This window comes from Alnus glutinosa, chromosome 4, assembly GCF_958979055.1.
Source record: "Alnus glutinosa chromosome 4, dhAlnGlut1.1, whole genome shotgun sequence".
Classification (NCBI taxonomy): domain Eukaryota; kingdom Viridiplantae; phylum Streptophyta; class Magnoliopsida; order Fagales; family Betulaceae; genus Alnus; species Alnus glutinosa.
Window position 1 is genome coordinate 19,700,090 of NC_084889.1, and position 15,507 is coordinate 19,715,596.

At 35.9% G+C, this 15,507-nt stretch overlaps 1 long non-coding RNA gene across 1 annotated transcript; it reads left to right on the plus strand.

Annotated features, from left to right (window-relative positions):
- The first annotated feature begins 12,402 nt into the window (after window positions 1-12,402).
- On the plus strand, window positions 12,403-14,869 carry LOC133867226 (uncharacterized). Its single transcript, XR_009900010.1, has 3 exons — window positions 12,403-12,924; window positions 13,903-13,945; window positions 14,643-14,869. It is a non-coding gene; the product is annotated as an uncharacterized LOC133867226 (long non-coding RNA).
- Window positions 14,870-15,507: the final 638 nt, after the last annotated feature.

The window sequence follows — 15,507 nt, forward strand, 5'->3', positions numbered from 1 at the left end:
TCCTTGTAGCGTTCGAATGGAACACTGAAATATTCTGAAATGCTGGACAGTGTCCGGACATGTTGCCACATCGTCCTGACGGCTTGCAAAGACTTCCCAATCAGTGTCAACTTTTGAAATCCAATTTCGTGTTGAACAATGACTGAGAGTCCAGACGTCTTCATCATTATCTGTAAGACACTGCCGGGGGTCCGGACTCCTAAAAAGGTTCGTCAGGACGATTGCACAGGAACCGGTTGATTTGGCTTGGAATTTGCAAGGACTCTTCATGAACATCTTCTAGAAGCTTGTGATCAATCACATGCTTTGATTTGAACACTATCTGAATACATGAAGATTCTGAATTGAAAACCGACCATCCTGTTAAATTGCAACCATTACATAAAATGTTTTTGGTTATCCAGAATGTAGCCAATATAAAATACTAACATAATGGTATTAAACTTTTGAAAATATATGCCAAATCATATGCAAGTTGAAATATGTATGTTTTCGTATAGTGTCACTATTGATTACATTCATAAATAAATGTTGTTGATTTTTATATAACTTTCAAGTTTAAGATCTATAGTTTTATAGATGTTAAGAATAGAATAAATATTTTGTTATCAAGACTAATAGATTTAGATATCTTAGTGCAGAGACCTCCCACCCAAACAACATCTCAGTGTATGATAAGGAACCTAGGGTATGAAAGTTGAAATAATTTCATGATTAGGATAATTTGATATCTAGTATCATTTTGAGGTATAGTCATGATTTTTTATTTTTTATTTTATTTTTTATTTTATTTTTTAAGATATAGATTACAAAACTTAGATGCTTAATACCTTGACAAATTTATGGATATTAAGTTGATAAATTTATTAAGTTGATAAATATTTAGGTATATCCGATTAACCCTAGAATGTAAGGAAATATATGTTATGACTAATGAGTATCTATTATTCCGAATCTGGTATCTTTTGAAGATAGGTGCATAAATTGCAGATTATTGATTCATTGTATTTTCAGGACAAATATGGAATAAGTTGACTAAATGATTTGATAACAAACTTTGGAGAAGTCAGAATCCATTAATTGATGAATTATTGGGGTTTTCTAGAACCTAAATTGATTGATATAAAGGATTTAATATGTGATACATATAGAATGATTCTCTTGAAGAAATCCTTATTTTGTGGATAGGTGTTTTAATTGCCATGAAGAATTGATTAACTGCATGACTAACTTGGTTTAATATTAAGATCTAATTGATAAGTGTTGAATGTTGCACATTCAAGCTCCTTAACTTATATATGTTAATTCCTTAGCATTGTTATTTGTTTGATTTTGTGTTGTTTTATTTGAAAATTATTGGACTTCTAATTAACTGTGTGTGTGAATAATGTGCAACAAAATATTGAATGCGGAATTTAAGGAGACAAATATTTTGTTAACGAAGTGAAAACTCAATTAAGAGAAAAACCACTCCGGGGCAGCCAAACCTAGGATATCCACTATTCAGAAGACAATACTAGTTACAAAGTAGTAGCACTCACATACCCCTGATGCAGTGGTCATACCTTGAACTTTGACTTGTAACCCAACACGAACGCCTCCCAACCAGGTCTCCTACCTGAAGGGGTCTTCAATGAAATCCTTTACCTTAGGGCCAACCGCTAAGATAGACTTCACAGCTGATCAAATCACACACTGGCAAAAGCTAGAGAGCTAGCAGATGTTCAATATCTCCCTAAACACCCTCTCTATGCTATAAGGAATTCACTACTGAATTTTGTACAAAATGCATGCCAAGAGCCTCTTATTTATAGGCTTTAGAAGCCCTAATTCTAGTTAGAATCGGAGTCTCTGGCACACACATCCGGACGGCAGCCTTGGGTGTTCTGACGGGCAACTGTTTCCGTGTCTGAAAAGCAATTCTAAGAAATTCTCAAATTTTGGCGAGCAGTCCAGACGCTACTACCTTCAGTCCGAACGGAGGGCCGTCCGGATGTTTCTATTGGCCGTATGGACCATCAAATTACAACATTTTTCGTTAGCTTTCCAATGACGCCAATTTCGTCCCAATCCGATATTTGAGTAAAACGTTATGATCAAAATACCGGTGGATGTCCGAACGGTGTTGCCCTAACGTCCGGACGGTTGCACTTCCGTTGCACGCAATTTCCATAATAAGGTATGAGCGTCCGGACCATGGACTTTGATGTCCGGACGGTTGAACTTATTCTACACGACTTGCCTTATCAAGAATAACGTCCAAACGGGAACACACATTGTCCGGATGGTTACAACTATCTTCCCATATCTGTCTGAGACAGAAACCCTATTACTTGTCGAACACTGAATGGCGTCTGGACGGTATTGCCACGTCGTTCGAACGGATGCACTTGAACGCTGGATTCTTCTTGAACTCTAAATAGCAGCCGGACAATTTGCCATTACGTTCAGACGGATGCAAGCTAGAGCAATTCGAAGCTTCTCGACATAAAGGAAGGTCCGGACAGAAAGTTCTCGTCGTCTGGACGGATGATGCTTTGGATAGTTGGGCGTCCTGACGATATATCACGTCGTCCGGACGGCTGCAAGGGATCCAATTTTTCTGACTTGTAGACTGTGCAGAATCTTCTGGAAGCACTCTGAATAACAGAATCCCTGTTTAAAAGCATCATTACAAAGAAGTGATTTTGTCCAACAGAATGAAGCCAATTACAAACTAACATTATTGTTTTCAAGTTTTAAATAAAAATGTAATTAATTTCATTTATTTTGGGCTTAAAGCACACTTTGAGAAGACCTATATGATGTGGTTAAGTTTAATCAAATCAAAGGAAGAATTAAATCGGAATTTCTCCAATAAGAGTCAAAATCGGATTGGATTTAAATTTAGATTATGCACACGTCCCAGTGTTTAGATCATAACTTTTTGCTCAAATATCGGATTGCAATGAAATTGGTGGTGTTGGAAAGATAATAAAAAATAAAAAAAAATATATATTCCTAATTTGGACATTTACTATACCAAAATTGCCCCGCAATAATAGACCACAAATTTGGACGAATTTGGAATCCTTTTCCTACTTGGATTGAATTTTCAATCTCCTACTTGAACTAAGAGACTAAGTTCCAATTTTTCTTTGATTTCTAGGGCTTTTAGGCCTCTTCTAGTCTCTATAAATAGACCCCTAAGCTTCAAGAGAAGGTATGCTTAGCTTTAGATAGAAAATTATTCTTGGAGGCTTGACAAGTTGAAGATGAGAAGAACATGGTAGGAGGTCATCCCAGCACCACGATAAGCAGCTAAATTCGTAATAAGGTGTTGATGTAGCCCTTTCCAAGTAACAATGGTTTAATAGTATCTTAGTTTGGAATTTTCTATATGCATGATGGTTGTATAACTATGAGAATTGATCTTAATGTTTATATTCAATCATTACGAATTTCTTATCTTGTTTTAGAAAGTCTTTTATATTGGTTGAACTCAATCATTCATATCTTCTATGATTATGTGAATTATTGTTGTACAACTGTTTTAATTGACATATGATCAAAAGGGTTAGATAGGCCATGCCTAGGGAAGACGGATTGTACTACACCATAGTTTAGTGTAATTTAGGTAGACAATTTGTGCCAACCGAAGATGGGTTATACTTTTCCAATGACTATGTGTATCCTATTAAAGACGTAGCTAATACATACCTAGGGAAGACGGGTCGTACTGCATCTTAGTAGTTAGGTGGATGGTCCGTGCAACCGAAGATGTATTACACTTATTCTTTAGAGGTAATTTCTTAACTACTCGAGTGAGAGGAGCCATATATCATGCATAGTATGAATTTTCCTTGTTAATTTATAATTGACTATTGTTATGCGGTGAGTGGTGAAATCAATCCCCTATTCTTTCTCTCATCACTAAAATCTTTAATTTTATGTCTTTAGTTTTATGCATTTAACTTAGTTAAAATCAAAATTAACAAATCTTTTTTTTAGTTATTTTTAATCTTCATAAACTTAATAACAACACCCCTACAGTCCTTGAAATTCGACACCCTCAATATAGCCCTAACCTACAAGGATTCGTCTTATTGCGAGTGGTAATTTTATTATTGATATTTTTGTACACAAAATGACCACATCCATTTCTGGCGCCATTATCAGGGACAGCTTAACGGTTGCGTTATTTAGTTTTAAAGATTAATTCTAGCTTCTTCTTTTTTTCCTATTTCTTTTTACTCTTGATTTTCATTTCTAATTTTGCTTTTATTTTTTATTTTTATTTTTATTTTTTTATTTTTTAATTTTTATTTTTTAATTTTTAATTTTTTACTTTTTCCTCACTCAGCGCCATCAGCATCTGCAGCAGCTAAATTCCAGCATTCCTATGGGCCGTTTGTGAGCTTTTTATTTTGTTTTTATCTTTATTTTCTTTTATTTGATGCTGGGTCGTCGTTCTCTATTATTGCCTATAATTTCTTGCGACCCCGACATTGAACGCACTCTTAGACAACTTAGATCTGAATGGAACTCTAATTTGCTAGGAAAGCGCCCCACTCAGACTATGGGTGACAATAACCCTATGGCTTTGAGAGATCACTATCTCCCTACCACATACACTTCTCCCACATGTCTCAGGCTGCCGGATGTTACGACAGCCCACTATGAGATTAAGCCTAGCACTATACAGAGTTTACCATCTTTTCTAGGACTTAGTATTGAAAATCCTTACCACTTTCTCGGTGAATTCCTAGCAATCTGTGCTACCATTAAATTGAGTGGGTTCACTGAGGACGCTCTAAGGATGCGTCTCTTTCCCTTCTCCCTCAAGGAAAGAGCCAAACATTGGTTTCATTACTTAGCACCAAACTCCATTACTTCTAGAGCTCAATTGCAACAAGAATTTCTGAAGAAGTATTTTCCCATAAGAAAGACCAATGATATTAGGAGAGTTATCACTAGTATCTCCCAATATGAGGGAGAACAATTGTATGAGACTTGGGAAAGACTCAAGGACCTACTTAGATCATGCCCACACCACGCTGTCCCAAAGTGGCAGCTAGTGCAAAGCTTCGATGAAGGCTTGACCGAGCCTAATACACAAATGGTAGATGCATCTTGTGGGGGGAACATTCATGATGAAAAGTGAGGATGAAGCATGCATTTTGTTTGAAAACTTGAGTAACAATTCCATTCAGCATGCATCCACTAGACGTAGAGCACCTGCACCTAAAGTGTAATACCCGAGAAAGACACCTCACTTAAGCTATCAAATTATGTGCATAAATATAAGATTTAAGAAATGCTCTTAGTCTAATAGAATTAAGTAGCTATGCATGTAGAAAGTTGGATCAGTAAAGCGAAGTCGATCGAGCGACTTTCTGGTCGATCGAGCGATTATGGGTCGATGTCGATCGATCGACTTAGTTTCGATCGAGCGATTTTATCCAGTGCGACGCAGCTTACGGGTGAACAGCAGAAAAGTGATTTTTACCTTTGATTTTAAACCCATTGCTCATGGACGGTTCCAGATGATTGAAACTTATTTAGTTAGCCTAAGTTAGCTTAGTTTGGTTGAAATTGAACTAGATATGGTGGTACAATCTAATCATGACTCAAGATATGGAAGAAAATCTAATCTTGGATATTAGATGATCTTGCATGGATATTTCTCTCTCTTGCTGCCAAAGATCCGACCCTTGGAAGGATTTGTGCTGGATTGATCTCAGCCCTTCGTGACTATTATATATAGCTTGCATGGGATACTAAAAATCAGCCTAAACTCTCCCCATGCCACTCACGTAAGCTCCCCTCCCCTCCACTGTTTTGGTATTGAATCTCCCATGGAAAAATCTCTCTCATTCTTCTGTGGAAGCCAGCACCTAGTGATAGAAATAAAGCCCTGAATCCCCTCTTGTTTCTCAACAAAACACCAATAACCAACATCAGAAACCTCTCTCAAATTCTAGCTCAAAAGCCAGCAGCTCCCAACTCATTTCAAGCACCTTGCTTTGAAGTTGGACCTCCTTCTTTCATCCAATCTGTTGGGTACGAATCTTGGTAAGTAAATCTCCCTTTCTACTCTCTAAAATTCAGTATGTGTTCCTAAGAATCATGGGTAATTTCTCCTCTTGAAAGAATTACACTCATGAAGCTTTAAACAAGCAAGATAATAGCTTTGCTTTAATACTTTTGTGGAAGTGAGCTGTTGAAGTATGGGTGTACTGATTTATGAAAAGGAAGGTGTGTGTATATATGTGTGTGTGTGTGTGTGTTGGAATTCCCTGCATGAATCAGAATATTAAAGTATGAACTAGTAGGTAAGTGTAAATGGTATATGGCTAATGCTTGTGTGTGTGGAAAGTATTATTTTAACTACATCAAGGTATGAGAGAGAGTTGTATATATATATATATATATATATCAACATACTAGTGGAGTTAATGGCTAGTAAAAAGGGATGTTCTAGTTTCATTATTCAATAACCTAAGATGGCATTCAATACCTTGATTAAGAGAACCAAAAACGGAAGTATTAGGACAACGGTTAAAATGGTACTTTAAGGATAAATATAGTAAACATATTTGTAGCATCATTTCACTAATCTAGTATTACTATATGATTGGAATTATGCAGTTAAAGAGAAAGACTTTTGAAGCAGAAACTAGTAAGTATCTCTATACTTACTGAGGATGAAGCTGGTTGATTTTCCTATAATATTATGTTTACTGTTTTATTTACTTGTTTGTGCATGTGGTTTTGCATATTTTACTATTTCTAATAACTTGCCTAATAACAAGCTGTTGGATCAAGATCCACGGTGGGTATGCGAGGCTTCACATGAGTTCCAAGGTTCTCAGTGAATGAGGAGATACCTGAAAAGATTAATAAATACAAAACTGGTGTACCAAGGTCACCAGGGAAACCAAGGTTTCCAGGAGCCAAGGCTCCCAAAGATTATAATTAAAAGTTATGTGAGGAAACCAAGGTTTCAAATAACACGCTAACCGTGCCAAGGCCAACAGAGTAGTGGAAAAAGGGAAATGTCCAAAACTCTATATTTAAGACTGTCATTGCTTTATGATTACATTTATGTTCACTTTATGTCTATGACTCGCGATCATGGATTATATTTTGTATATACATGTGATTATTTGGCCATTGCATTATGTTGCATTTACTAAATAAATCAGCTCTCATATTATTATTGGAAACAGTGGACTTACTTTAGTCTTTATGTTGTTTTCTTCTCCTTGTATGGTACTTGTAATGGTTCAGGCTATGAAGAAGAAGAGGATTATCAGGACTATCCCGACACATAGATGGTCCCTGGTTCAGTTTTGTAAGGCTGGAAAGCCTAAGTTTTGGGACTACCCTGTTATAGACCATTAGCCTATCTTAAAACAATATTTATAATTCCCCAGTTATATATATATACTTTGGCTTGTATAATTATTTAGCCCTGAGTGGCATGACTAGTATTGCTGTCTGTATAATTATGCTGACTGACTTATTTTATATATATTTAAGGTATTCTCAGTAGTAGCTCTGAAGTGTCAACCTATTTCCAATTTATATTATATTTATTCCGTTGCCAATAATTACCTCTGATAAGTTAGTAATGTCTTGTGGAAATTCGAAAATTTTCACCTACGCTTTTTGCAAAAGCGGGGCGTTACATAAAGCACCAGAGATCGAAGGTCTTTTTGAAGTAGGACAATCTTTGGATATAGCCACTCAAGTAGTTGATTCTATCAATAGGAAGTTCGATCAATTGATGGTGGCTGGTTTTGCTCCTCATTCTGCTTACATGAACACACAGCACTCACCATGTTCATTCTGTTCGAGTCCTATGTATCAAGTCAATGATTGTCCTACGGCTGCAAATTTTTCTAATGTTTTAACAGAGTAGGTTAATGTAGCATTTTCACACCCGGGTAATGATCCTTACTCCAATACTTATAACCCAGGTGGAAAAATCATCCAAACTTCTCATGGAAGGCTCAAGCTACCAGTAACTTGGTCCCAGGGGTGTACAATCAAGCTCAGTCTAATAGGCAGCCCTATCAACCTTCTTCCACATACAGTCCTCCACAACAGCAGTCTCAGGCCACACCATCTCCTCGGTTGGATTCTGACCTTCAAGAGCAGCTATTGAAATTTATGAGCAAGATGGATCAAACAGTGGACTCTCACTCCCAAGCCATTGCCAAGTTAAAGGTGCAAATGGGACGGATGGCTAATACACTCAACATGATGGAAGAGGGAAAACTTCCAAGTCAACCAGTAGCCAACCCAAAGGGACACTACATGGCAGAAAGCAAGTACTTCAAATCATCAACAAGTGCTAGCCATCGCCACATTGCGTAGTGGAAGAAGGTTCGAGAATCATGTGCAAGAAAAGGAGGATGAGCAAACAAAGACCCCACAAAATCTGCAGAAGGAAAAGGCTAAGCATGTAAGCACTGAGGCTTCTTCTTCATCTGCTCCCACTACTGAGATACCATATGAGCCCCGGGTCCCGTTTCCAGAATGTCTCAAAGCACCTTCTCACTTTGGGAAACAAGGAGAGAAAATACAAGATATGATGGAGGTCTTCAAATAGGTAAAAATCAACCTCTCACTCCTTGATGCCATCAAGCAAGTGCCTGCTTATGCCAAATTCCTCAAAGATTTGTATACTCAAAAGCGACTTACAAAGGCCAACATTCCGAAGAAGGTGTTTCTCACTGAGCAGGTCAGTTCTATCCTTCAACACAGTCTCCCTCCCAAGTTCAAGGATCCTGGTGCTCCCACCATCTCCTGTATTATTGGAGACCACAAGATTGATAAATCCCTCCTTGATTTGGGGGCTGGAGTGAATCTATTGCCGTACTCGATCTATTTACAACTCGATTTGGGGGAATTAAAGCCCACACCAATTATCCTGCAATTGGCTGATCGATCCATCAAGAAACCGCAGGGAATCATCGAGGATGTTATTATCCAAGTCGACAATTTCTATTTCCCCGTGGACTTCATTGTTCTTGATACTGAACCGGTGGCTAATCCCACAAAGATGATCCTTGTAATCCTCGATTGCCCTTTCCTAGCTACGGCTAATGCGAACATAAATTGTAGGACCGGAATTATGAAGATCAGGTTTGAGAATCTGAAGGTAAAATTGAACATATTCCATGCCGTCCAACAACCATCGGATAAAGCTGAGTGCTTCTTTCTAGACTCCGTAGAGAACTCGATTGTAGAGCCCCCTCCTTGCATTCTTGCTAAAGATCCCTTCGAGGCTGGTATGATGAACATCAAGGTGGATAATTGTGATACAGGGCAATCCATAGGACAAGCAAATTATTGGCTTCCCACTACTGCCAAACTCGACGTTCCTCCATTGGCCATATCCAGAACATCTTAATTACTGCTTCCAGGTAACATTCTTTCCTGGTGGTCCAAGAAGATAAATAACAGAGTTACCAATGGCAATGATTACATCCCTACATAAAAGGGCATTGAATAGAATGGAGATGCTGCTTCTATCTACTTGACGGATCCCAAGAGTTTTTCTTCTCCTTCCCCATTTTTATTTTTGATTTCTTTGTGGATCTGGTTTGTCTGGCTGTAGACGTTAAACTTAGCGCTAATGGGAGGTAGCCCACTTTACTAACACTTATCCTGTTGATTTTCTTGATGCTTATTATACAGTTAGAGTTGTGCTTTATTCAGGACAAACATTCTTACATTGAAGTTTGAGGGAGTACAACCAGCCCCAATTTTTCCTTTCCACCCAATATTGTATCTCTATCTATACATTGGGGACAATGTATCTTTTAAGTTTGGGGGTAGGAAAAATATTTTGTTGTCCTGTTGTACATATTGTAACTGCCTGAACATGCTACCTTTAAGAATTTGGTCGAACTTTAATTCTGATTTGTATATCATTGGTGAGGTTAACATGATGAACATATGATCACTTGACTAGGGAATTAAGAAGTTTTGTTATTTTCTTTAGCAGCATGAGATATTATTGTTTCAATTTGATTCTCACAAGCACACTAGCACGTAGTCTATGGGGAACGAAATTTGAAATCAATTATGTCTGTTATCAATATCTTGGATGTAGTTGGGTAACTTATTGGAGGAATAACCTTGGTATAAAAAAAAAAAGAAAAAAAAGAGAAGACCATTGATCACTTTGAGCTTTTCACTGAGTAACCGGACCTTTTGCCTCATTAAGCATTGAGTATTCGCGTCAAAAGGTAGAAGTTTGCTTTGATTGATAAAATGGCTAAGTTTAGCTTCACAGCCTTTTTGGCTCGAGTTAGTAAGTCTTTAAGGTGTTTTACACCTAGTGCCTTAAAACCATCTGGTTTGGGAGTCATTGACCTAACGCTAGTTACATGGGTCAATTAGAAAGCTTAAGGGAGCTAAGCATTGCACAGCTTGCATATATATATAAAAAATAACAATAATAAAAAGAAGAAAATATGCCTTTGTTGTTTTATCTAATGGGGAGTCCAACAAATTTTGAGGATTGAACCATTCATGATTGAGATTAGTTTTTGAAACCTCATGACTATGTGTTAAGTTCACTTTACACTAGTTGAATCTTGCTATATCTCATAATGCCATGTTAGTAGCTTAATTTTTAATTCCCTGAAATTGTGAAGATGGAATTTGTTTTGTTAAGCTTACTAATGAATGAGAATCATTGTTTTTGTGACACTTCAATCTTATAGATAACATGATTTTGCATAATGTTTATGGGTATCAATTCTAGCAAACTCTCACGAGTCTTCACTCGTCCACTAGGGAATCCTAGGGGTTTAAAAGGCTTGTTGCATACGCTAAATACAATCGTATATCCCACGAAAGAAGGATTTATCTTGTTGCTTTTCAGTTTTATTTCTTGTTTTGTATTGCTAAGGGACTAGCAATATATAAGTTTAGGGGTGTGATAAGTGTTGAATGTTGCACATTCAAGCTCCTTAACTTATATATGTTAATTCCTTAGCATTGTTATTTGTTTGATTTTGTGTTGTTCTATTTTTTTTTTCAAATTTTAAATAAAGATGCAATTAATTCCATTTATTTTGGGCTTAAAGCACACTTTGAGAAGACCTATATGATGTGGTTAAGTTTAATCAAATCAAGGGAATGATTAAATCTGAATTTCTCCAATAAAAGTGGATTCAAATTTATATTCTGCACACGTCTCCATTTTTAGATCATAACTTTCTATTCAAAAATTGGATTGCAATGAAATTTGGCGTTGGAAAGATAACAAAAAATAAAACAAATATGTCAGAAATATATTTTTCCTAATTCGGACATTTACTATACCAAAATCGCCCTGCAATAATAGACAGCAAATTTGGACGAATTTGGAATCCTTTTCCTACTTAGATTGATTTTTCAATCTCCTACTTGAACTAAGAGACTAAGTTCCAATTTTTCTTTGATTTCTAGGGCTTTTAGGCCTCTTCTAGTCTCTATAAATAGACCCATAAGCTTCAAGAAAATGTGTGCTTAGCTTTAAACAAAAAACTCTTTTTGGAGGCTTGACAAGTTGAAGAGGAGAAGAACATGGTAGGAGGTCATCCCATGTAACACCCCGTATTTTAAGATATTGAATAAAATATCTTAAAATATGATTTATGACCTAATAATAAGGCAAAAGAATAAATATGAATATTTATGAAAAATAAATATTCATTTATTAAGGAACCTTTATAGTTTTAGTTTAATAAAAGTTTAAACGGATCTTAAACTTTGGAGTATTGAAAATAGGGTCAAACGAACTCCGTTTTGGTCGATTCAAAAGATAGAACGCTCTTCTCGAAGTCTTCTATCTACCCTCCAAATTTCATAATTTTTGGACTTTTTTAAGGGTACAAAAAAACCTATGAAACATACTGCCCTTAAATAGAACGAAAATTCAGATATATATAATTTGTGGGCCCATTTTACTCCTACATGAACTCAGCCCAGCCCATAGAACCAGCCCAGCCCTCATGTGTAAGCCCAGCCCATATGTTTTAAAAAGGAACAAAACTTAGTTCAATTTAGTTAGAAATCAACTAAGTAGTTAGTTAGAGATAAGATGCAGATTTTTTGAGAAGCTTCCATGGATCAAACTTGCTGCCCAAGTAGCATTCCTGACCCTTGGATCTGATCTCTCTCAAGCCATCTCAGTCGTCCAAACCTCTCCGAAGGTAGATACAGCCCCCCTCGTTCTCTTCCCCTCTCCTTCTCTACAAAATATCTCATCTCCCAAACTTGTTGCCCACGAATCCGTCTCAACCTGGCCAAGTCATTTTTCGGACTTTAGATACAATCAAAACTTATCAATCTTGGCCATCCAAGCTTCTATATATTGAGAGGCACTTCACGTTCAATCTTCACGCCTCACTCTTCTTCTTCCTTCTTCATTTTTTCTGTTTCTTCTCTAAGTTTCAGCAAGCTGGAACTCCTCCTCTTTACATCTCTCCTCTTTGGTTTCGGATTACTGCAGCAAAAAAAACTGCAAAACCCATGCTCTCTTGTTGCAGAATTTTCCTGCAGCTTATTCCCTTGGTTTAGTGCATAAAAGCTCCCCCTCTCTGCTCTTATCTTGCTCGGCCAGTACCCAAAAAATTAGAAAGAAAACCAGAAAAACAGCAATAGCAAAACTCAGAAAAGCCTCTCAACTCTCTCTTACTCTCTCTGTTTCTTCCTGGAACAGCAGCCCTCTCCCATCCCTTGTGTTCTCTCGGCAACAAGGAAGTTCCAGCAAACCACTTCCTCCATAAAACCCAAAGCAAAGCTGCAGAATCAACTCTCTTCTCTTCTCTTTCTTTGGCTTGGTCTTTGGAGTTGAAGAATCTCTCTTCCTCTTGGCTTTACAAGTGAAGCCCAAGCCCTAAACTCTCTCCCTCAACTCTTTATTCTTCTCTCAAGGTATGTGTGCGTGTGTTTGGCTATGCAAAACCAAAATAGAAGAGAAGAAAGAAAAGAAGAAGAGATAAAACGTTCTAGATCTAAAAGATAAAAGAAAGAAGAAGAAAATATAAGGAAAATGATATTTAGTTTTAAATAAAGTGTTATTTTAATATTTTGGTGATTTTATAGTTTTTATTAATTTGAGTATCTAACATTTTAAGTTGTGTTTTAACAAGGTATTTCAAGTGGCGTATTTAGATAATAAATCACGCCGTTATAATGCCCGAGTAAAAAGTCACTATTTTACAAAAGCGTCATTACGCCGCCCAATTATTTTACAATATTTTTAGGCATTAATAATAATAATAATAACGTTATTCTACTCAACTTTATAAAAAGATAACAATGGAATTAATTATGTAGTTATTCTAATCCACCTGTTTTTAAAGTATAAAACCCGTTAATTATATTAACGTATTTATTAAGTTTATTTGATATAAAAATAAGTCAAATATATACTTAAATATATTTTGGTATTTCACTGTTTCAGTTAAAATAACTGAAACAATACTTGCCTTAATATTAGTTGATTTAAGGTTAAATTATTTTGGGTTGCAAAACTCTACTGTAAAAATTATGAGTTTTAACTATTTTATCTATTTTTATAAAATGGGTATTTTAGCTATTATATATAAATGCTATTATAATGCCGCGTGAATAATTAATCAATTTTATATGCCGTTATAATGTCCAAATGACATTATATTGATTAAAGATCAAAAATGGAAAAAAGAAATATTATGCTTAAGGATCTTAATAAATGCCGTAATAAATTCTACATAAAAGATTAGTAATAAAATGTAATTGGACAAATTGTAGATAATTAGGAAATTATATTAAGGTTTAAAAGTCAAGAATGAAAATAGGATTAAAATGCATTTTTAGTGAATTATACTAATTCACTATTTACTTGTATTATATATGTATATATTGCAGTGATTATATATGTGAACGTTTTCCTGAAGCTAGACGAATTACTGTGAGTATTTCTTACTCAATGAGAATGATACGTGTGGTTTAGTCTTTATTGACTAGTGATGCTATTTTATTTAATTGTATGCATATGGTTTGACATTTGATATGTTTAACATGCTTTGGTTGGAATTATGTATATGATGTTGTTCGCATGATCATATTATGAGTTATGAATGGGTTAATAAAAAGATTGGAGGTTTAGGTACCAAGGCGTCAGTGAATTGAGGAGACCAATGGATGAACTGAGGTTTAGGTACCAAGGTGTCAAGCAATTGACTACACCAACGGGTAAACTGAAAGTTTAGGTACCAAGGCATCAATACATTGATAAGACCGACGGATAAACCAAAGTTTGAAAGAATAATGATAATAAGTTGGCTGGCACAAGGCCCACAGTGGGAGCCCAAGGCCTCATGGTAGACTGGTGAACACAAGGCTCACAGTCGAGGCACAAGGCCCTAAGAACCAACAAGCTTTACAGTTTAAGGAGCATAAGGCTCATAGATAACCCCTTAGCTAAGCAGAAAACTTTAGTAAGAATGAATGCAATTATATGACTTAAGTAAATAAAGAGTTAAAGTAGACAAATGAATGTGATTAAATGTATGTGGATATAATTGTCATCATTTGATTGCATTGTATATGGTTAAATAAATTAGTGTATCACTGTGGTTGAGGACCGTTGACTCACTAGACCATAGCATGAGATTGTGATGATAACTGCATTCTCATGCGAGTTTTTGTAGGGCGGATTGAAGGTCAAGACTATTGGAATAATTATTTTAATATGTAATATTTGTTATGTTGGAGAAGACAATAATTATGTATTTATTAAGTGCCGCATGTGGCACATATGTTATTATTTTGGATGTAATTATTATATCAGAACAAAATGTTATTATTTTTATATAATGTGGTTATTTAGTCAGCTCTGATGTGTGGTTAAAGAAAAATTATATTCCGCTACTAATTTATAACTCTGATAAGTTAGTAATGTCATGTGGAAATCGAAAAAATTTCACTTATGCTTTTTGTAAAAGCAGGGCGTTACATCCCAGTACCACGATGAGCAGCAAAATTTGTAATAGGGCCATTTCCAAGTAACAATGGTTTAATTGTATCTTAGTTTGGGATTTTCTACATGCATGATGGTTGTATAACTGTGAGAATTGATCTTAATGTTTATATTCAATTATTATGAATTTCTTATCTTGTCTTAGAAAGTCTTTTATATTGATTGAACTCAATCCTTCATATTTTTTGTGATTATGTGAATGATTGTTATACAATGGTTTTAATTGATATATGATCAAGAGGGTTAGATAGGCCATGCGGAAGAAGGATTGTACTACACCCTAGTTTAGTGTAATTTAGGTAGACAGTTCGTACCAACCGAAGATGGATTATACTTTTCCATTGATTGTGTGTATCCTATTAAAGACGCAGCTAATCCAAACCTAGGGAAGACGGGTCATACTGCATCTTAGTGGTTAGGTGGACGGTTCGTGCCAACCGAAGATGGATTATACTTATTATTTAGAGATAATTTCTTGACTACTCGAGTGA